This window comes from Podarcis bocagei, assembly GCF_964188305.1.
Source record: "Podarcis bocagei genome assembly, chromosome: 12".
Taxonomy (NCBI): Eukaryota; Metazoa; Chordata; class Lepidosauria; order Squamata; family Lacertidae; genus Podarcis; species Podarcis bocagei.
Genome location: NC_138137.1, coordinates 21,115,634 through 21,138,266, shown reverse-complemented (window position 1 = coordinate 21,138,266; position 22,633 = coordinate 21,115,634). Strand labels below are relative to the sequence as shown.

The 22,633-nt window shown below is 42.4% G+C and overlaps 2 long non-coding RNA genes across 2 annotated transcripts; one reads left to right on the top strand and one right to left on the bottom strand.

The window, feature by feature from the left end:
* Positions 1-40: 40 nt before the first annotated feature.
* LOC308570238 lies at positions 41-20,522 on the bottom strand. Its single transcript, XR_014001023.1, has 2 exons — positions 20,382-20,522; positions 41-1,296 (listed from the first exon to the last, which is right to left on the bottom strand). It is a non-coding gene; the product is annotated as an uncharacterized lncRNA (long non-coding RNA).
* Positions 17,349-20,914, top strand: LOC308570280. The gene is made up of 2 exons (XR_014001072.1): positions 17,349-18,001; positions 20,388-20,914. It is a non-coding gene; the product is annotated as an uncharacterized lncRNA (long non-coding RNA).
* The last annotated feature ends 1,719 nt before the right edge of the window (positions 20,915-22,633 follow it).

Genomic DNA, 22,633 nt, shown 5'->3' with positions numbered 1-22,633 from the left:
TGTTCTTCTTACTATGATTAATATAAACAATGTTTGTAGATCAGGCATGAAATGTTATCTTTCCTGCTTCTAATGTCTTTAAAGCTTTTAGGCATATCAAGGAAAATGTGAAACTGGAACAATAGTGGCTCCAGTATTGTGGGGAATTATGCATATGGGGAAATGATTGTGGCAGCACTGAAAGATCTGAAGCATGAACAGCTTGTGGGATATAGGATAGTCGAGAGAAAAGGGGGCATTAATCTACAAAAATAAGATTAAAAGGGGGAGGGAAGGCAGGCTTCAAATATTTTAAAAAGGGAAGAAAATTTGTTTCCCTATTGCCATTGAAAATAAGATTGATATTTAATACATTAAACAAAGATACATTAGATACAAAAATGCATTAGGTGCAAAAGTCAGTTGAGTAGTGGAGAACATCTGGCATTCTGAGCTTGGAAGGCTTTTAAGGAAAACCAAAGAAGCTGAACAATGTTTTCTTTAGGCTTCCTGTACAGGACACAGGGTTTGATGGCCTAGATGGATATACTCCTCCATGCTCAATTTGACACTTATCTGCTATACCAGAAATGGAGCAGGGGAACAATTTAGGCACCTAAAAACTGCATGGTCATCACTGGTCTTGCAGCCACTGACAACAGTGCCATGGCTCACACTAAGCATCAGATTTATGGATCTGCTGTTTAATGGATGAGCATTTTCTTTATTTATTTTGGCAAATATAGCAAAAAGAAAGAAATTTAAAAAATAAAAATAACCCATCAATCCTGACTTCAACATATTAATATAGGCAGTTCGTATGGCCAAATAGATGTCCAAACAGGATGGACAATTATAAGATATATACGTTCAAGTGCAGAAAGAGCAGTGAGATCTTCAGACCACTGAATAGTGGATAATAGACATATTGCTGCTTATCTTTCTGTCTCTGAAGTAGAAGTCTCTTTGAAACCATTAAGACTCACAGGATGCACTTTCATTGTCCGTCTGTTAGTCTCCAAGTCTCAGGAATAGGAGGAGAGGAGGAAATGTTCCAGTTCTGTGGTTTAAGGCAGCATGCCTCTAAATACCAGTTGCTGGGAATCACAAGTGGGGACATTGCTGTTGCACACAAGTCCTGCTTGTGGGGTACCCAGAGGCATCTGCCTGGCTGCTGTGATAACGGGATGTCAAACAAGATCTGGTTTGATCCAGCAGGCTCTTCCTGCATTCTTCAGCGGAAGTTGACAGGAAACTCCTCTAAAAAGAAGAAGCAGAAACACCAATTGAGCTTGTTTCCACAGCATGCAGGCTCATCTATGAAGAAATATAAACAAATTAGCAGACAAATAGCAGTATATTTAGATCAGTGGATGATGCACAGCTCAGTTCCACACCAAGCGTAGTATGGCCCTGCGCCAATGACCGCTCCCCGCTTAAAATGGGGGGGGGGCACCCTTTGCGTGGGCGCGTGCAGCCCCTAGATCTGGAGCGGCTCCAACAGCATAGGCTTGGCTTTGCCTTCCCTCAGGTGGGATACCTGGAGGTCTCCACCTACCTCAGTCAGTTGTCCAATCCCACCTGGGGGAAGCGTTGCCAAGGAGACCAGGCCAGGTAGGGGAGGGATTAACTGCCCACACAATAGAGGGAGGATCTTACCTAGGAATCCTCACTTGGCTCCAGAGCTTCTCCAGGAGGGACGTCGCTGGACTTCCTCGCTCCAAAAGATAAGCCTGGGGCCTTTGCCCCCCCCCCCACTAGAGGGATCCCAAGGGATAACGGGGGGGGGGGTAATGGACTTCAGGATACCCCTTCAAAAGGGGATCCTTTTCCTTAGGTGGGCCCTGATGCCCCGGGGTGTTGGGTGGTGGCACGGGGGCCCCTTTGGGCAGAATCCTCTTGTCCATCTTCCTCTTGCGGCGGCGATACCAGGGTTCCCCGTTAAAGGGGTTTTCTGAAGGGAGGCTTTGGCCGTACACCGAAAGGTCGTCATTGCTCCCTCCTGCGGCGGCGGCGTTACGGGGGCGGCCATCTCTGCTTGAACATATGTTCTCCAGAGCCGGCCCATCCCCCCCCCCCCCACTGGATAACCCTGATGCTCCCTAGGTCCCCGGCTGGGGACCGGGGAGGGAGAACGCCCAATGCCTGAGCCAAGGTCTACCCACATTTGAAATTTAATAATGTTATGGCCAATTTAATTCCATAGCACGTTGTCTTGAGTCGTTATTCCACATGACGGGGGGACCGTGCAGGATCTGGGGACTTCCCCTGTCCATGCAAATCTCGCCGGTCTCAATGAAAACATTCTTGTTGATCACAAATTCTGTAGGCTTGCGATCTAACACATGGTCTAGCTGTGAAAATGATGAATCTATCACCCACTGAAGACAAGGTGGTGGCTGCCTACATTTTGTTAAAATGATGGTTTGGATCTCCGAAAAAAGTGACATGGATATTTCTCTTTTTGCTTTGAATCATGGTAGTCCACCACATTAATATCTGGGCAGAATTTTTGAACACATCAATTCAGGAAACACTGGGGAAAGCAATAATTAGGTAGTGAGCAGGCTGATTTAGGATGAAACTACCTCATACAAGGAAAAGGCAAGGATCCATACCTCTTATTTCTTCTTTTTTTTAAATAATTTTTTTTTTATTATTATAAATTTTTTATTGTGTTTCTTTCCATAGGTTCACAGATTCAGCTACGAGACAGGAAACAAGAAACAGATTTTAAGAATAAACAAAAGTAAAAAGAAGAAAAAGTTAGATATGTTTCAATTCATCTTTCCATAATTCACTATCAGTTAGACCTCCTCACGTCCTCCCAACATTGCGTTCTTTAAAATAACAATATCAGCAATTTATTACCTTATTTCACCGCTTACTGTACCTTTCAATTATTATGTTACCAATTTCAAAATGTTGTCATTCAATTTTAGTACCTTTATAATAAACATAATATATTTGTTTCAAATTGTCTCCTTATTCTCTTTTTTTTTTGTTATAACTTACTTTATCATTTACCTAATCAAATTGCAGAAGCATAACGTTTCCTAATCGTGCACAATCTTAACATTCAAACAACTTATAGTATTTTTGCAAATAGTCTTTAAATTTTTTCCAGTCCTCCTCAATTGTTTCCTCGCTCAGATCTCGAATTCTGCCAGTCATTTCTGCTAATTCCATATAGTCCATCATCTGCGTCTGCCAGTCCTCCAGTGTGGGTAAATCTTGTGTCTTCCAATGCTTTGCGATAAGAATTCTTGCTGCTGTAGTTGCATACATAAACAAAGTTCTATCCTTTTTTAACACCTTCCGGTCCACCATGCCCAGAAGGAAGGCCTCCGGTTTCTTGGGAAAGGTATATTTAAATACCCTTTTCAATTCATTATATATCATTTCCCAGAAGGCCTTCACTTTCGGGCAGGTCCACCAGAGGTGAAAGAATGTCCCTTCTGCCTCTTTGCATTTCCAACATTTGTTATCAGACAGGTGGTATATCTTAGCTAGCTTGACTGGGGTCATGTACCACCGGTATACCATTTTCATAATGTTCTCTTTCAAGGCACTACATGCCGTAAACTTCATACCGGTGTTCCACAACCTTTCCCAGTCCTCAGACATAATGTTATGTCCAACATCCTGTGCCCATTTTATCATAGCAGATTTGACTGTCTCGTCCTGTGTATTCCATTTAAGCAGCAAGTTATACATTCTCGAAAGTACTTTAGTCTTTGGTTCTAACAATTCCGTCTCCAATTTCGATTTTTCCACCTGGAAACCAACTTTTTTATCCATTTTAAAAACCTCTTGAATTTGAGCATAGTGTAGCCAGTCTCTCACCTTACTTTTTAGTTTATCCTGGCTCTGCAGCTTCCAGTTATCTCCAGTTCTTTCAATTATTTCCCAATATTTTGGCCAGTAGGCCTCCATATTGGGTCTTTTTTTTAGAACCTTGGCCTCCATCGGTGATAGCCACCTCGGGGTCTTACCTTCTAATAAGTCCTTATACTTCATCCAGACGGCAAAAATTGCTTTCCTGACAATATGGTTTTTAAACAATTTATGAACTTTCGCCTTGTCGTACCACAAATATGCATGCCAACCAAAAGCATTGTCAAACCCTTCCAGATCTAGGACATCAGTGTTCTCCAACAGGAACCAATCCTTCAGCCAACAGAAGGCTGCAGCTTCATAATACAACCTCAAGTCCGGCAGGGCAAACCCCCCTCTTTCTTTCGAGTCAGTTAATATTTTAAATTTTATTCGGGGCTTTTTGCCCTGCCAGACAAACCTAGATATATCCTTCTGCCATTTTCCAAAGCATTCCACTCTGTCCACGATCTGTAGGGTTTGAAACAGGAATAACATTTTCGGCAATACACTCATCTTTATAGCTGCAATTCGACCCGACAAGGTAAGTTTCAATCTTGACCAAATTTCCAAGTCCTTTTTAATTTCCAACCAACATTTTTCATAATTATCTTTAAATAGATTCAGATTTTTGGTGGACAAAAATACCCCCAGGTATTTCACTTTTTTAACCACACTTAATTCTGTTTCTTTCTGGTACCCCTCTGTTTCTGTGGATGTCAAGTTTTTAGCCAAGACCTTAGTTTTTTGCTTGTTTAGCTTAAATCCCGCCACCCGACCAAACTCCGAGATAAGTTCAAGAACTCTTTTTGTACTAGGTTCTGGCTCCTGTAATGTTAAAACTAGGTCATCTGCAAAAGCTTTCAATTTGTATTGTTTCACTCCGACCTCAATACCTTGCACCAACCGGTCCTCCCTGATCATGTTCAGCAACACCTCCAGGACAGAAATGAATAAAAGAAGAGATAGAGGGCACCCCTGTCGTGTCCCTTTTTCAATTTTAAGTTCCTCCGACACCACATTGTTCACTATCAGTTTAGCTTTTTGTTCTGAATAGATTGCCTCTATTCCATTTTCAAACCCCCGCCCCACTCCCATCCCTTCCAAGTTTTTCTTCATAAACATCCAAGAAATGTTGTCAAATGCTTTCTCCGCATCAATGAAGATTAACACCGCCCTTGTGTTCCTAATCCGCAAAAGCTCCAAAATGTCGATAATATTCCTGGTGTTATCAGACATATGTCTACCAGGGAGAAAGCCTGCTTGGTCCTTATGAATTACTTCATTTAGTACTTTTTTAAATCTACTTGCTAAAATGTCTGCAAATATTTTGTAATCCACATTCAGGAGTGAGATGGGACGGTAGTTCTTAAGCTGGGTCTTTTCCGATTCTGACTTGGGTATCAATGTGATGAATGCTTCTTTCCACGTTTCCGGTGCCCTCTTCCCCTCCATAATCTGATTACATACCTCCAACAAAGGTTGTATCAAAAAGTCCTTCAAAGTCTTATAATATTTGGAGGTGAGCCCATCCGGGCCTGGAGATTTGCCAAGTTGCATATTCTGGATGGCACCTTCAATTTCCTGTTGAGTTATTTTACAATTCAAGATTGATCTTTTATCTTGACTTATTTTAGATAGTCCATTTATCTTTAAGAATTGGTCTATCTCAAATTCTTTCTGAGGCCCCTGTGCATAGAGGTCTTTAAAGTATCTGTGGAAGCACTTCCTGATTTCTTCTGGTTTCTGAACTATTCTTCCTTGAATCTCTAGATTTGTAACCGTGTTTAGCTTTTGTCTTTTTTTCAGCTGCCATGCTAGCAGCTTTCCACATTTATTTGCTGATTCAAACGATCTCTGTTTCATTTGTTTGATTTTCCATTCTATCTCTTGGTTAATCAATTTCGAATATTGTGCTTGATGGAATTTAATTTCTCTCAGCACCTCCTTTGACTTTGGTTTAGTTCTCAACTTTTTCTCTCCTTCACTTATTTTCTCTAAAATTTTCTCCTTTTTTCCATTCCAGAATTTTTTCTTAATTGTGTTCTGTTGTATCAGAAACCCTCCCATGACTGCTTTACTTGCGTCCCAGATCGTTCTTTTTTCCACCGTAGTGTTCAAATTTATTTCAAAGTAATCCTTTAACGTTTTTTGGGCCTTCTTCACGATCTCTTGATCTCTTAACAAGGTGTCATTCATTCTCCATCTAAAGGATCCAGTTGGGATAAGTCTCAATTCCATTTTCAAAGCATTATGGTCGGAGCAGGTTTTTGGGCAGATTTCCACCTTTCTTGTTTTAGGTGCCAGCCCTCTAGATATCCAAATTTGGTCGATTCGTGTCCATGACAGGTGGGCCTCAGAAAAAAAAGTTCCTTCTTTACCTAAGGGGTTCCTTGTCCTCCATATGTCAATCAAGTCCATATTGTCTGTCATTTCAAAAAAGGTTTTGGGGAGTCTGCCGTCTGTTGTTAAGTTTTGGTTTTGAGATTTGTCCATATTTGTTGACACCACCCCATTCATGTCTCCCATCATAATGATGTTAGGATAGTCCATATAGTCCAGCATAGTCTCATGCAGCTTCTTGTAGAATTCTGATTTCCCGTCATTTGGTGCATAGATTCCTAATATCATAATTTTCTCTCCTTGTGTTTGAATTTCAATTGCCAAAATTCTTCCTTGGTCATCCTTAAATAAAAATTTTGGTGACAGGTTCTCCTTTGCATATATCACCACTCCTCTTTTCTTGACTTTATCCGATGAAATAAATTCTTGGCCTAGTCTTTTATTGATTAACACTTTCCTGTGGAGCCTGGTCACATGTGTTTCTTGTAAACATATTATATCCAATTGTTCTTTCTTCAAAATATGGAATATCCTCCTTCTTTTTTCCGGGGAATTTCCGCCATTTATATTCCAACTAAGTAGCTGCAGAGACATCCTGTTCTATTATATTATTCCTAAAGTGGGGTGTCTTCCTTTTCCTCAGATCCCGAGGGTGTAGGCGTTGGCCCGCCTCCAGACGGTACTGGTATAGATAAGGGTAGTGGCCAAGATGCTCCTTTTTGAAGATCTTCCCCGTGGTCGTGCAGGAACTTTTGGTTGTCTTCAGTTGTTCTAATTTTAACCTTCTTTCCTTTGTAGGTAAAAGATAGTCCTTGTGGAAACTCCCACCTATAGGGTATTGCGTTGTGCCTCAGCAATTTTGCTAACTCTGTGTAGGTAGCTCTGAGATCCAGTAACTGTTTCGGGATATCTCTGTAAATTTCCACCCTTTTATCTTGTATTTCAATTGCTTTTTTAAAGTGAAGGCCTAAAATCTTGTCTCTCTCTTCCTTTGACCTTAAAATTATCAGACAGTCTCTGGATCTGTCCTTCCTTACCAATCTTCCCAGTCTGAATGCCGAAACAATTTTAAAATCTGTATCTTCCTTTATACCCCAGAACTTGGAAAATTCTTGTGTCAGATATCCAATCAGATCTCCTTGCTCAAGTTCTGGGATACCTCTCAATTTAAGGTTGTTCTCGCGATTTTTCAATTCCACCATTGACAGGTAGGCTTGTTGTTCGCCCACCTGTTTGTGCAGAGGCTTAACTTCTCCCTTTATCTCCTCGACCTCCTTCTGTAGAATTCCCACTTTCTGAATAGCTTCCCCAGCTAATTCACGATTTTCAGCTGTTGCTCCTTGCAGATTCTCTATTGCTTGTGTATGCTGGGAAACTTGTTCAGTCAATTTTTGAATCGAGGATGTCGCTTGATCTATTTTCAAAGACTGGTTGTCCACCTTTTGATTTAACTTTGACAATTGCTCCAATATTTGTTTCAGAACTGCGTCTGATCCACCTGTTGCCATATCTTCCTCAGTGGGCTTCTCAGTCTTTTCAGCTTCCACCTTTTGTGCCACCAGCACAGTTGGAACCCATGATCGGCGTCCTTGGGTCAGAGTTGTTTGTAAAAGTTGTGCTGGTTTTTTTTCCTTTTCTTTTTCCTTGGCCTCTTTAGCTTCCTTGGCTTTAGATGCTCTTGTTTTCCCTGCACCACTCATTACACATCTGTCAATGTTCAAGGTCAAATTGTCTATTGTTCCGTGGGAAAGATAGATCCAATTTATAAACAGTCAGTAGGGAGAAAGTCAAAACAAAAATCAGTTCCCAGGTTTTTGTAATCCCAAAGTGCCACCAAACTTCAGGAACAAAGAAGGAAGTTTTCCGCCATTAAAACTCCGGTTTGACTCAGTTCAGAAAGTACAATAGTCCCTGCACAGACCAAAAGTTCTCCAGAGCACTTTTTAAAGTTAAACAAAGTTTCATAGAAGGTGTCTGTAACAATGTCACATCCAGTCTATTTCTGCTCAAAAGTATCCATTAAGTTCCAGTAAGTTTCAGTAACTGTATCCGCAGTTTAACAGATCTCTCCTGCCTGGCAGCCCGACAATCTGGCTCTTTAAAGTTGCAACCCAAAAAGTAGGAGGAAAGTCCCAACTTAATGCTTAAAGTCCCTTTTATTCAATAGCAGTTCCTTTCTTTCACTTAGAAAAAAACAACTCCATAAGTGCACGAAAGTTTAAACTTCCCACAGTCTCTTTTAACGTGCTTCCCGCTTCTCAAATCTTTGCTTTGATCTTGCCAGCAATGCCGGGAGGCGGACTTCCCTTTTATCGTCTCCCGGTTTCAGCCAAATTTAACAAATTCTTTGTCAATTTTAATGTCCCTTACTCACGGGTATGTTGCTTGCAGCTTGATGTTTTTAGGAAGAAAGGTCAGCGCTCATCTGTAACAGCCGCGCGGCTTCGCTTCCGCGGAAAGAGCGATGAACTCACAGCACCGCTCCCCCTCCTTCACTCCGGATCTCCTTACGGGGTCCCTTCTGTGATTTCAGGGTAGCTTCTGGTGCCCGCCGAGTCCCACGGCCACGGGCTCACTCTACCCGTGGTTTTTCTTAGTGGGTCGCCACTATGCCGCAGCGTGCGACCCTTTTCCACGGAGCCCCTCTTCAGAGAACGAAGAGGACCGCCATTACAGTTTCGCGCCGCCTCCGGAAGTTTTTTTAAAATAAATTTTTATTGGGTTTTCACATTTTATATTGACATCACAAACACACAAAAACAAAGACAAACATGTATAATTTCAAATCCTTACTTTCTTAACCACATTCTCTGACTTCCCCGCACCACCCCTTCATACATCCTAATTCCAATAGTTGGCTCAGCAAGTTCTTACTCTCATCTTCAAAATATTATTGTAATCATTTTTTAACTTAGTTCTTCTTAATTAACCAATTTTAACTTATACATCAATTATAATCTTAACATCCTTTTCTAAGGTCGACCTAAGTTCCCTTCCACAAATTTCCCAATTTTAAATATTAGTTACTGAACACACTAAACTTAAAAATCATAAAGTTATCCTCCTTTTGGATTCAGAAGCTCTCACCCCCCCTCTTTCCCGGTTTCGATCCCCCAAAACAAAAGATATCCACAATATCAGTTCTTAGCCTGGATTTCTCACGTCCGAGGCCTTCAAATCTCCATCAGTCCCTCTCCGCCAATTTTGTTGATAGTCCTTTATGTTGGTCTTCGGGTCTCGAAGGAGCTCTATCCCAGTAAGATCCAAGTTTCTTCCAGCCAGTCCTCCATATTCCAAAAGGGAGCCCCAATCATATTTCTTGCCTCTTTTAAGTCCAGATGTTCCAAGTGTCCCAAAGGCTTCCCCTTTCATCTTGGACAAATTTGCAATCCGTAATTCTTCCGATCCCCCCATAAAGGGATCACTCCCTACTTCATTCTCAATTTCAGTCCAAATTCCCATAATCCGAATCTTGTTTTCTTTGTAATCCACAATTTCCTTGTTTTCTTTATATTCCACAATTGTAGGCTTCTGGTTGGCCCTTTCCACCAGCAATATTTCCGCTCCTCCTTCTCTCTCCTCTAGTTCTGAAAATATCTCTTCTGATTCAGCTGCAGAGTTGTTTTTTGTCAAGTCCTTAACACAGTCAACAGGATTATTTACTTTAAAATTCAAGGTCACAAGTTTTGTAGCCATAGCTGTGCTCTGGTCTTGTAGCATTCCGACAAGAAAAAACATTTTTTCTAACTCGGCCTGTAATTTTCCATCTGCAGCCATTGTAATGTCTCAGAGTCCCCCCTAGAGGGATTCTGGTTACTTAGTATTCCTTCTCCAACAGTCAGTAACTTTATTTATTTATTTCTTCTTTGTTTCCAACAACTTGAGATCAAATGTAACTCATCTAGTCCTCAAAGATAGTAAATAACAAATTTTTCTAGCTTTAAAAGCTCCTTTGACAGCTCCTTTGACAGCTGTCAAACTCCTTGTGTCTCCTCAGCAGGCTCGCTCACGGATCGCTGCCGGATCCGGGGGGGGGGGTTCACATCAACTTCTAAGATTCAGTTCTCATCCTCCAGCACAAAACTTCTAATGCCAATCGTGAAATTAATGACTTTTGTCTCACAAAGAGAGAGATGGTCTCTCCACCTTAGTTATCCAATTCTTGCTTTAAATGTCTGCAGGAAGGGGGAGCAGACTTCCTTTTAGCACTCCCCCGATCGTTCCAAATTCAAGGAAAAAGAGATTTTTTAAATCCAAATTCCATACTACTCACGGGTTATTTCTTTTTCAGTCCAAATGTTCAAGGAAAAAAGTCAGCGCTCTCCGGCCATGGCTCGCGGCTTCACTCCACTGAAGTAATGGTCTACTCACAGCACCACGCCGCTCTCCGCACCCTCTCCAAAGCCTTTAAAAAGGCTTCTTTGTGGGTCGAGGGGGCGCAAATGGTGCCCGCTGAGTCACCAAGTCCACAGGCTTCCGCGCCTGTGGTTTCTGAGGGTCCCCGCGTTGCCGCCGCGGCAGGACCCGTCCTCAGTAGAGCCGATTCCCTCCGGAGCTCGGAGGGAATCCGCCATTAACCGATTGCGCTAACCCGGAAGTCCGTCTTATTTCTTTTTTTAACACAAATGTGGAAACTAGGAGACATTTATTGGAGAGAATCAGTGAGCTGGAGGAAATTTTCAATCCTTCTACTAACCACTGAGTCTCTGTTTCCAATGTCATGCATGCAATATTTCAAACATACTTATTTTTCATACTTTAACCTGTATATATTGACTGCTTTTTATTAGTCCTTTTAATTTTTCTGTTTTCATTATGTGTATTTTATGTAAGGTATTATATATATTTCTAAGACACTTTGTGAGAAGCCTTTCTGGAAAGCCAAGTATAATAAATCCATAGAATAATGCCTGCTATATTGTTATAGATGGGTGGCTAAGTCATATAAATTAATCTTTGGTAGGATTTTGGTTATTTGTAGTATTGAAGGGAAGATTGGAGGCCAGTGGGAAAATACAGGCTAAACTTATGTATCGAAGCCACGTGACCACTCTGTTCTATAAGGTGCCAGGAGTGAATGGACTTCCTTTCAAAGCCAGGGATAGAGATACAAAGGTGTTGATGGTCCCAGTGGCGTAGCAAGTCAGGTGGTACCCAGTGCAGAAAATTTCTTGTCACCCACACACATTGATTTTTATTTTTATTTTACTTTATTTCATATTTTCTTACAAAGGAATGTGGATTCTGGGCCTCTGATAACAAGTAGGCGACTGTGGACAGATAGTTAAATCTACAGGATGGGTTGTGTTTTGGCTTGTGTTATTTTATTTATAGCAGGCATGTCCAACTTCCAAGAGAATGCGATCTACTCCCACTATGAAAAAAACTGACAGTGATCTACCTGTTGGATTGACCAGTTGTTGAGCTTTACTTGGGGGGAGCCCAGAGTTTTTTTTAGGGAACCAGTTTTCTTGGGGGGCAGGGGACATCGTGTACCTTATGACAAGGAGTGGGGCCTCTGAGGAGTCTACCTGCCGCCCTGCAGCTGAGGGGGAGGTGGCGGGCGGACCGTTTCAGCAGCAGGAAGCCTGCGCATGCCAAACCCACAGCGTCTCTCACAGACGGTGAGTGCCCACAGAATTCTGTCACCCCCCCAGAGGTGACACCCGGTGCGGACCGCCCCTACCGCCCCCACCTTGCTCCGTCTCTGGATGGTCCATCTAAGAGGAATCTTGGGCCTGAGCAGAAAGAAGGTTGTCAGGGTAAAAGGGTGTGAAGTGACAGGAAAAGAGAGTCTTTAGAGCAAGGTGTGCTGGGAAGAAGATGGGAGAACAAAGAGAGAGCCATCTTAGCCAGGCTGGCTGAAGGCTGGCTGGGAGAGATGCCTTTGACTCCAGTGCTGCACTGCTGTGGTGAGCGAGCCCTGCTTGAGATGACCATACTGTATTATCTAGACTACCTCCATGCAGACTGAAGGGGTCAGTCAGTGAATGAACCATATTTATTAAAGCTACTACAGTCTCCACCGCATCTTCAATTCTCCAAAAGAGCACAAACCCGGGGCAAGTGCCTTGATCGCCCTGGAATCTTGCTACCGCTCTGCAGAGAGTGGAGGTGGCACCCAACTTCTCTAACACTACATTTTGGAAAACTCCCCCCACCCCCGACTAAGAAGGTAAACCATAAAGCTGCAGACTGAACAAAGACCAGTCACAACAGGAGAGTTGGGAAAATGTATCCCTGCATTGACCTACTCCTGCACTGGGAAAGGACAAAATCATGAACCATAACTCCTGAGTACACTGGTATTCATATGGCCACATATTTATGAAAGAAACATTTCATGTAAGGTATCAGAGGGATCCTTATATCATGTCTGATGGGGATGTGATAAAATTAAAAAAATTCTGGGGAAACATACATGAAGAACTGAAAAAAAATGTATAAAACAACAATTGGCAAGAAGCCGGAAACATTCCTTTACGGAATTATAACAAATGACATCCCCAAAGACATGAAGAGAATCTTTTTATATGCAACAGCCACTGCAAGGTTACTGATTGCAAAAAACTGGAAATCAGAAGAAGTACCAATGTTGAAAGACTGGCAACATAAATTTATTGAAATGATTGAATTAGCAAAAATGACGGCAACAATTAGAATGCAATCTATTCAAAATCTCAAACAGGAATGGAGATTTGTAGAAGAATACATGACCAAAAGATGCTCCAACAAGTATTTATTGATATGTTTGGACTGATTTCACAAAGTTAAGTTTTAAGTTAAGTTAAGCAGATATATAAGATTGAATGTTTAATTATTAAAATACAAAAAGACAATCTCAATAATAAAGTTACAAAATAATAACAAGGAAGTCACGCTCGGGTGGAGGGAAGACACAGGGCAAGAAATAAGAAATCGATAATTGTTGGTACATAATGAAATGTGAAAATGTGAATTTACAAATATAATGTATATGTATCATTTTGTAAAGATTTCATATATGTATTGCAATATTAATAATAAAAAATAAATGAAAGAAACATTTCCAGATACCAGTGAAAGGAAAGTTGTGAGATACTGTTTACAAGGAAACAAAACACATTGATAGCCTACTTTTCTAAGGAAAGCTGCAAGAGAATGATCTCCTTAGGGCTTTGTTAGCTAGTTTCAAAAGCTGGGCTATGCCTCCATTGAATTCCCATCACCCTCCCAAAGGATCTCCAAGTGACTGATCACGAGTTTCACTTCTCCTCTCAGTCTTAACTCTTTTAATGTATTCACCCAGGAGGTGTGTTGATTTCTGGGCCATTTCTGTGTTCTATCATGGACTGTTAATGGGCCCCAATAGCTCATGCGGCTTTATACAAAAGGCAGACTTTCTGTACATATATGACTGTCTTGGGTGCTGCTGGCCATGTTTCTGAGCTTCTAAAGAATCAGACCTGCAGAACTATTCCTGGCATCAAAGCATAATTACATATGTACTTATTTTCCAGACAAGTGATTCTTAAACTGCCTTGGGGCCACCGGCGATCCGCGGTGCACTTCCAAGGAGTCCCCAAGGCCGCACTGAGAACAATAGATGAAAATGCTGAAATGCCAGTGTGTCTCTACCACGTTCAAAAGAGACAGCCCACTCTTCAGCCTGAACGCCGACACTGAAAATGGACAGCAGCTGCCTCTTTGGCAGTGCAAATGGCCGCCTTGCAAATCTTTAAAAGCATCCAGATGGAACTGTCGTCATCCGGTTGCATTCCAGTGTTTTCCACATCCTTCTCCCATGTTTCATTCAGACCTGTTTGGTGCCGATTATTGGTAATAAAATGTAATTGGAACTCTAGCCTTTTTGACATTCATAGGCAAAATGCCAGGGAGGTTTTAAAGATCTGCTGTGCCTTTAACTTGGTTCCTGGTGGTATGGCCCGCCTGTTTATTTCTTCCTGTTGGTTGCAGCTGTTGGAGTAGTGATGCATGCCCTATTTATGACTCTTCCAACAGCCTCTCTTAATTGTCCTAGTGTCGGTTTCTGTGGCTGCGGAAGACTTTTATTACGGATTCCCAATCATTTTCTCTCTTCTCATGCTTTTATAGAGAAATGAGTTGCTCTGAGTTTTCTGCCGGCTTGCAGTGAAGTACACAGTACAGTTGTACATCGGAAGTCAAACAGAATCCGTTCCAGGAGTCTATTCGACTCCTGAAACGTTTGACTTCCAAAGCATGGCTTCTGATTGGCTGCAGGAACCTCCTGCAGCCAATCGAAAGCCATGGAAGCCCCATTGGAAAACCAGTTGTTGAAGTAATCTAACCTCAAGGTTACCAGCTCATAGACAACAGTAGTTAGGCTATGCCTGCCAATATAGGGGTGTAGCTGGGCCACCAGGCGAAGCTGATGGAAGGCACTCCAAGCCACTGAGGCCACCCGAGCCTCAAGTGACAGCAAAGGATCCAGGAGTACTCCGAGGTATGTCAGCCACTGTTGGTTAAGGAAAAAAGGTGATCCCACATTACACCACATACCATTTCCACTACAAGGGAATGTACCCTCTGCTGAATGAAACTTCCTATGCTAACCTACAAAGATATATAAAACAATATAAAACAAGGTACTTGAAATATAAGACACAAACCTTTGTAGGGCAGCTCACGGGCAATGGGCATGTTGTTTGGTTAAGCAGACTTAGTGTGAGGGTTACCTGAAGCATTGTGAATGTAGCAATTTTAACTTTGGGATTTATTTACAGTGGTACCTCAGGTGACATACGCTTCAGGTTACATACGCTTCAGGTTACAGACTGACAGAAATCGTGCGCTGCGGCACAGCGGCAGTGGGAGGCCCCATTAGCTAAAGTGGTGCTTCAGGTTAAAAACAGTTTCAGGTTAAGTACGGACCTCCGGAACGAATTAAGTACTTAACCTGAGGTACCACTGTACCTGAGGTACTTGTTCTCATTGCATTAAGTTCAGTAGGATTAGAAAAGCACTTTTTTTTTTTTTGCTGCACAGCTTTAAAAATACATATTTTTAAGCATAATGCAGGATTCCTAAGCCCTTGTTCCCAAGATTCTTTCTTAAAAAAAGAAGAATACTCGACTTATATACTCCTTTGGTCCTTTGTTGTGCTAAGAGTACTGCAGCATAGGTAGGATGCCAGCTGCAGATATGGTTTCAATTCCGTGCTGTTATTCTCTGCTGGGAACTCGTCCAATCAATACTCCTCTGAAAATAGTGCTGGCATTTGGTGGACTGTCCATATGAGAACTCCCATGGTTGTTAACATACTTCCCTCCCAGGACGGGGGGCTAGTGAAACTGATTGCAATCCCATTAATTTCCTTGTGAGTCTGGACAAGGCCGAGGTGATCAGCCAGACATACACTGGAACACTCAATAGCCCCTTAAATAGATCTGCCTTTCCGCTTTCTTCCAATTAACTATAGGTGCCTGGCGTTGGAGAAGAAACCAATGTGTTCAGCAAATGCTCTCCTTTATCATCACTCAGGCTATTTTTCAGGTGCCTCAGGTTACTCAAACGACTGTCTTCGTTTTAAGAAGAGCAGGTGTGAATGGACAGAGCAGTCCTATGGAGGCTGCGGGTGGAGTTCCCTAGGAAGGAAGCATCACTGCCTTTTTAAAAAAAATATTTTTTATTGGTTTTGCAAATAATCACATTACATAACATCATATCCTCTTATTTTATCTCTTTAGTTCAACTGACCCTAACAACTTCCCTCCCTCCTGTCTAATGGTTCACAAAATTAAACTTTGCATCATTACATTTCACTTTGTTTCCTATCCTTGTTATATCATTTCCTAAAATATTAAATTACTCAACCTGAATTGGTAGCAATTTCATCTTACAAGTCTTCAGATAACCCTGCTAGTGATGTTAATTGCTTACAGTTGTCTTTCAAATATAATATAAATTTGTTCCAGTCCTTTTGGAATGTTTGGTCTCGCTGATTCCGGATTCTTCCCGTCAGTTTTGCCAGTTCTGCAAAGTCCACCAATTTCATCTGCCACTCTTCTTTTGTTGGTAATGCCTGTTGTTTCCATTTGGGGGCTAACAAAATTCTTGCTGCAGTTGTTGCATATAAGAACAATTTTTTATCTTGTCTTGGTATTTACCCACTATATCCAATAAAAAAAACTTCTGGGTTTTTTTAACAAAAGTGTTTTTAAACATTTTCTTTAACTCATTATATATCATTTCCCAAAAAGCTTTTACCTCCTTACCATCCTTTTCCTTTTCCAAAAGAAGCATCCCTGTCTTAAGCCCTGATGGACTTCTGCTTGCCTGGGCCGGGGGTAGTTTCCTTGCTCCCTGTTTTTCCTACTTGGTCATTCTTGGTTTCAGTGGAAGTCTCAATAGCTATTCCAGCTCTGTAGATAGTGTAGTTTTCCTTCTTCTTTGGGGCAGTGGAAATAAATCAAATGAGGAAGCACTCCACCCACCTCAGTCTTCCCTCAGCCAGCACCCACCTGCATCCCTTCTTATTTACATCCAGTCCAGGGGAATGGCACCACCCAGGAGCTTTCTCCTCGGCCCAGTATACCTGAAGGAGCGTCTCCACCCCATTGTACAGCCTGGACACTGAGGTCCAGCCCCAAGGGCCTTCTAGAGGTTCCCTCACTGTGAGAAGTGAGGTTACAGGGAACCAGGCAGAGGGCCTTCTTGGTAGTGGTGCCCGGCCATCAGATATCAAGGAAATAAACAAATATCTGACGTTTAGAAGACATCCTGTTTAGGGAAATTTTTAAGGTTTGATGTTTTATCATTTTTTAAATATTCTTTTGGGAGCCACCCAGAGTGGCTGGGGAGGCCTAGCCAGATGGGCAGGATATAAATAATAAATTGTTGTTGTTGTTGTTGTTGTTGTTGTTGTTGTTGTTGTTGTTGTTGTTGTTGTTGTTGTTGTTCTCAGTAGTACAGGGAAAAGGTAGTGGCAAAACTAGAATTAGTTGGTTCTGCCTGTCACTGCCTCTGCCTCTACCTTCTGTTGGGCTTCCCTGGCCTTTGCCCCACCAGTCCCAGTGTGCACCCTTGGGCATAGCTGTCAACGTTTTCCTTTTTTAAAGTGAAATTCCCTTATTCCGAATAGGATTCCTCGCAAGAAAAGGGAAAAGTTGACAGCTATGCCCTTGGGTGCATCTCAGGGCAAGGGATCTGTCCAGCTCAGCCCAGCACCCTGCTTTTCATCCCATAATACTGTCAGAGCCCATGGAGGAGCAAGGAAGACGGCAACACTCAGGTCTGCTCCCCAAGCCCCGCACCTCAGGCCACCGCGGATTGGCTGGATTTGAACTGAGGGCCTGGCAGTGCCTGGCAGTGCCAACAGTGCTGCACGGCGGCTGGGGAGAAGCCGCAAGGGCCGCATCAAACACCGTGAGGCTCTGAGGGCGGCAGTATGCCCCATTGAACTCAGCGCTACTTACTTCTGAGTAGACATGTATAGGATTATACTAGCAGGTTTGGCAGTTTTTAAAGACTATTTGAGTTTCTTTTCCTCAGTGTAATTTTTCCTGAGGCAAGCAATTGTTCCTATCAGCCCTCTTTTCTTCTTTTCCTCATTTGGTGTTGGTAATAATGCTCATTGCACACATTCCTGAAGTAAATAAAAGAAGAGGAAGAAACATCATTTGAGTGAATGCTCTACTCACCTCGTTTTGCTTGTAGAACCAAAAAACACCGGTAGCAGTTGTATTGTTTGCCGTTTGAAGTCAGCTCAGAAGATGGTGGAGGTTTATTTGATCTCTAGCCCCCACTTTATCTCATATGGTAGGATATGTTAGAGAATCCATTGGTATAAAAATCCCATTTAATACACTTAAATAAAATAAAAAAGCTAAATTGTAAGAATACAGGATCCTGCCTTATTCTGAGTCAGAGCATGGGTCCATTTAGATCAGTATTGTCTTCACTGACTAGTAGTTGCATTTCAGAGTTTCAGGCAGAGTTCTCTCCCAGCCTTACCGGGAGATTCTGGGGACTGAAAACTCATTCTGTGCTATGAATACTTAGAAATTCTAAATCTCAAACCTAGGATAGGATCACAAACCTAGGCTGGCCCAACACTATGTAGAATGAGGAACCCAGTTCTGAGTGTCATGACCGGGCAGCAAATAGTAATTTACAGTAGTGTTATTACGATTCTAATTGTCAGGGGCGGGGAGTGAGGAACATGTGGGCTTTTCTGCCTCAGGGGCCAACTTGGCTGGCCTTGAGTACTGGGATATGGGAGACAATTTCTGCTCTGTTTTGGCAGCAAAACATTTTGGCTGGTCCTGATAATAGGAAAGCCGGTGGGTTTTTTGGTAGCTATCCTAGCTACTGGTTTTTTGTATGTTTTTCAGAATCATGCTACAGGCAAGTTTTGGCTGATATTGTGGGGAGTCCGGGGGCTGGGCTTGTGTCTGTCATGGAGGACCCCTCTAGCTTCACCCCTATAATTTGAGCACTGATGCAAAGACCTTTTGTGAAGCAAGAAAGGAATCGTGTTTAGTTCATTAGCAGCAGGGAAATGGTTAACAAGGATATTTTGGGTGCATAAGCAAGTGTCATTAATGAAGCTTTGATGTAACAAAAATAGGGGATGTTGCATACATAATGAGATTAGCACACCTCATTAAATTTAGAGTATATCTTATTAAGGAACTGAAGAAAGGAAGAGTTGTTTAAACATCCTGGAACATTGTTTAATGAATTGTATATTTTGCAAATGGTATAGGAAAAGCAAAGATATAAAATAATTATACTGGGAGCAGAAATTTTCTAGGGTGTACATCACTTTAGTTTCCTTGGTAACTGGCATTCATTCAACCGGCATATTCCTATTAATTTTTGTAGTCATGAACTGTAATGCATTTTCAAAAGCTTGTCATCATCTTTCTCCATCATCTCTTTTATCAGTATGATTCCTTATATACTTTTTGACGTTTTTGGCAGTTCTAACAGGGTTTGTGACACTTACGTTCTAAATCCATGTATCAAGATTTTTCAAAGAATGACTCAAGTTTTTCCACACATAATGGGTGGCTATTTCTGATTGTACAATAAGTGCTTGTGTCTTAACTGGGATTTTCTGAGTGATGTTGTGGGTAATTAATATAGGCAAGATAAGCTTTGAAAATAGTGAGTAACTAGTTCAAGGCAATAATGCTTATCGGGATTTAGAATCTAACCCTGTAGATCTTCCTTATCAGAATCAACACACAAAAGATCACAATAAAAACAAGAACAGGGACAAAACAAAACAATAACACACTCTTGGAAAGTGGCAGCCCACTACCCCACATCAGGGGGAGAAATTATGGCTTGATTTATACTAGAATGTGAACCCATGTAATTCAGACTTCCCAAACCACTGTGAACCAAATCACAGCTATGTCCTCTCAAATTCACGCTTCTCTAGATTCTGTAATATAGTTCTCTCAACCAAACAAGGTGTCCAAAAATATGCATATTAGGGGAGGGTGTCCATTAAAATGCATATATAAGTGAAAAGAATGCACAAAAATGCATTATCTTAAAGGGAAACTGCTTACAAAAATGTGTATATTGGACAAAATTGCAGACAAGTTTTTGTAACAACTTTTTTAAAATTAAAAATTGGATAGTGATGTGGAAAGGTAGTTAATCAGGAGTGCCAGCTTGGCCCCACGACCGTGGTGCCTGGCGGCGTGGGTGCCATGCAGTGTGTATGGCCCTGGTGCCAAAATTTGTGGGTGCCTAGCCCCTGCATGGGGAATTTTGTGGGTGCTTGGGCACCCAGGGCCCCAGGAAGCTGGCACCTATGTGACAAATTCAGGGTAAGACTGGGAAGAATGAGAGATTGAGAAAAAAGTGAAACTGAGTCTCTGTTCTATTTAAGAGAGATAAAGAATTTCTTCATCAAATAGAGAGGCCTCAGCTGAGTGTGGGGAAAGATGGATCATCTTCACCCAAATTACTCTTGATTCCAAAAGGCGTCTCCTGCTATTTCTTAGCCATTTTGGGCCACTAACCTGCAATTTCCCTGCCAAAAAGTGCGTCTGGCTGCTACTTGGCCCCGTGGCCACTATCTTTTACGTGACTTTAGAAAACAACAACATTCATTCTGGTCCCATTAACAGATAACCCTTCAGACCAAAAACCTAGCCTGCTTCATTCTAATTAGAGAATGACCTTATATAACAACGTCTCACCTTCAGCAGAAGCCCAACCACACAGCACTCAAACGCATTGTGAAAGTTGAGGAATTGTTCCTTTCACCTCCCCAGAGAGTTGACTCTTCGGTGGAACTTGAAATGACTTTCATTTGGTGGGGGCGTTTTTCTTTTCTTTTCATTGTGTGCCGCTTTCCTTGGTGTGCAACTTTAAGGCCGCCTCAGTTGCCGTCTTGCAGGAGGTTGTTGCTTTCCTGGAGATAAGGCTCAGCCATTTAGGCTGCCTCACCAGATGTGCTGAGTTTAACTGTCATCTCTTCACTGCATTAGGCACTCACAGAAGCATAATTCTTCTTGTCACTAAGACAACAGTTGAGCTTCGGAACAGCTTGAACCGAACGAAATCTGCAAATAATGCACACTGAATACTTAATTAAATAGAGCACATTTCGGATTGGAAGCGACTCGGCCAAAATGCTCAGCTAACAGCGATCAATTGGTTTGCAGCTTCCAAGGTAGAAAACAGCATTCGTAGCTATTTGGTGGCCTAGATTATTTTATTTTATTTTATTTTATTTATTTTTAAAAAAACAACAACCTTATTTCATCTGGCTCTAAAAATGTAAAATTTACCCCCAGCAGATATACTGAGGAACGTCAAGCTGGCATTTTCTGTTACATTCATGCATTAATGGATTTCTCAGATGTTACCATCTTTCAGATGCCAGTGGAAAGAGAAAAGGCTTTATTTTGCTTTTAAATAGCCGTATGAATTCAATCTAACTTGTTTGCAAATTGCTGCCAATTTGGATGTGGTCGCACATTTTCAGTAATATGACATCATTGTGTTTTGGGTAGTGAAGCTCATCGAAGTAGACGTTAAAAGAAAAGGTTTAATGCTTGAGACTCAAAAAAGATCACCGCACAAAATGTGTGTAAAAGACTAGGAATTAGTTCCCACTTGCTTTTTCATTTCTTCCCTATCTAGTATCTGGTTTAAGAGTTTTATTTTGTTTATGCCTCCTTAGGGAAATATCCCATTCCTGCCCTTCTTAATCTCTCTCTCTCACTCTCTCCTCCTCCTCCTCTCCTCCCTCCCTCCCTCCCTCTTTTTCCGTTATCCATGAGGCTGAATACAGTTCCAAGGTTATATTTTCTCCCAAGTCTGTGGAAGGTGAAAAAAGATTTAATTTTTGCTCAGTAATTCTGAAGAATATTGGATTTCCAAAAAAAAAAGTACCTTCAGCTAATGTAAGAGCTGAATATTTTTAGATTATTTTGCCTTCATTTATCTCATGCATGCTGTAATTAAGTTTTTGGGCTTATGTGCTCAGCGTCGCTCGTAACATACCATAAAATAATATTATATCCATAGAGTAATCAGTTAAAAATACCATCAAATCGCCAACTAATAAACAGCTAATAAAAATAATGTATGTATTGACTCAAGATGAGGCTAGTTTCTGGATAATCGCAGCACCACATATTGGCTGTGACTCAGTGCAATATCAGTATCTGCATCCAGGCCTACAAGCCCAGAACCAGCACCTAAAATGGTGGAGGAAATGTTGGGGCCCCAAAGCTCCAGAGGGCCCATCACAACTGAGGCTGCCCACCTCCATTTTTTTTTAACATGTTCAGCTGTATTCAGTGGCGTAGCGTGGGTTGTCAGCACCCGGGGCAAGGCAAGTAATTTGCACCCCCTAACCCGTAGATTTTAGCACTCGAGTCTCTTCCACTAGATTAGTGCACCCCCCAGATGTTGCGCCCAGTGCGGCCGGCCCCCCTGCACCCCCCACGCTACGCCACTGGCTGTATTTCAGGTCAGTGGGTTATCTAGTCCAGCTTCCCATTCTCACTGTGGCCAGTGGTGGAGCATATGCCTGCGCTGCCCGGGGCGGGCGCACTCCCGAGGGAGGTGGGGAATGCTCCTGAGGGGGGTGGGGCACGGAGGGTGCCCTCCCAGGTGAGGGGTAGCCGCTCGGGTGCACGGAGCGGTGTATGTGCCCTGCAGCTGGGGGCAGAGCGGGCCGCCCATGGAGGCGGAGCGGTCCGCCAAGGGCGGACATTCAGTGCGCCACCTGTCCGCAACTCCCAAGCCTCCCCCCAGCTGTCAAAATGAAGGGGGAGAGGGAATGCTGCTGGCAAAGTGGCACAGCCCCCCTTCCCCCAACGGCTCAGGGTAGGCTTGGGAGTCGTGGGTGGGAGGCGCGCCAAGTGTCACCCCGAAGATACCCAGGACAGGCCACCGCCCCCTTCCTCCACCCCTGACTGTGGCCACCAAGACGCTT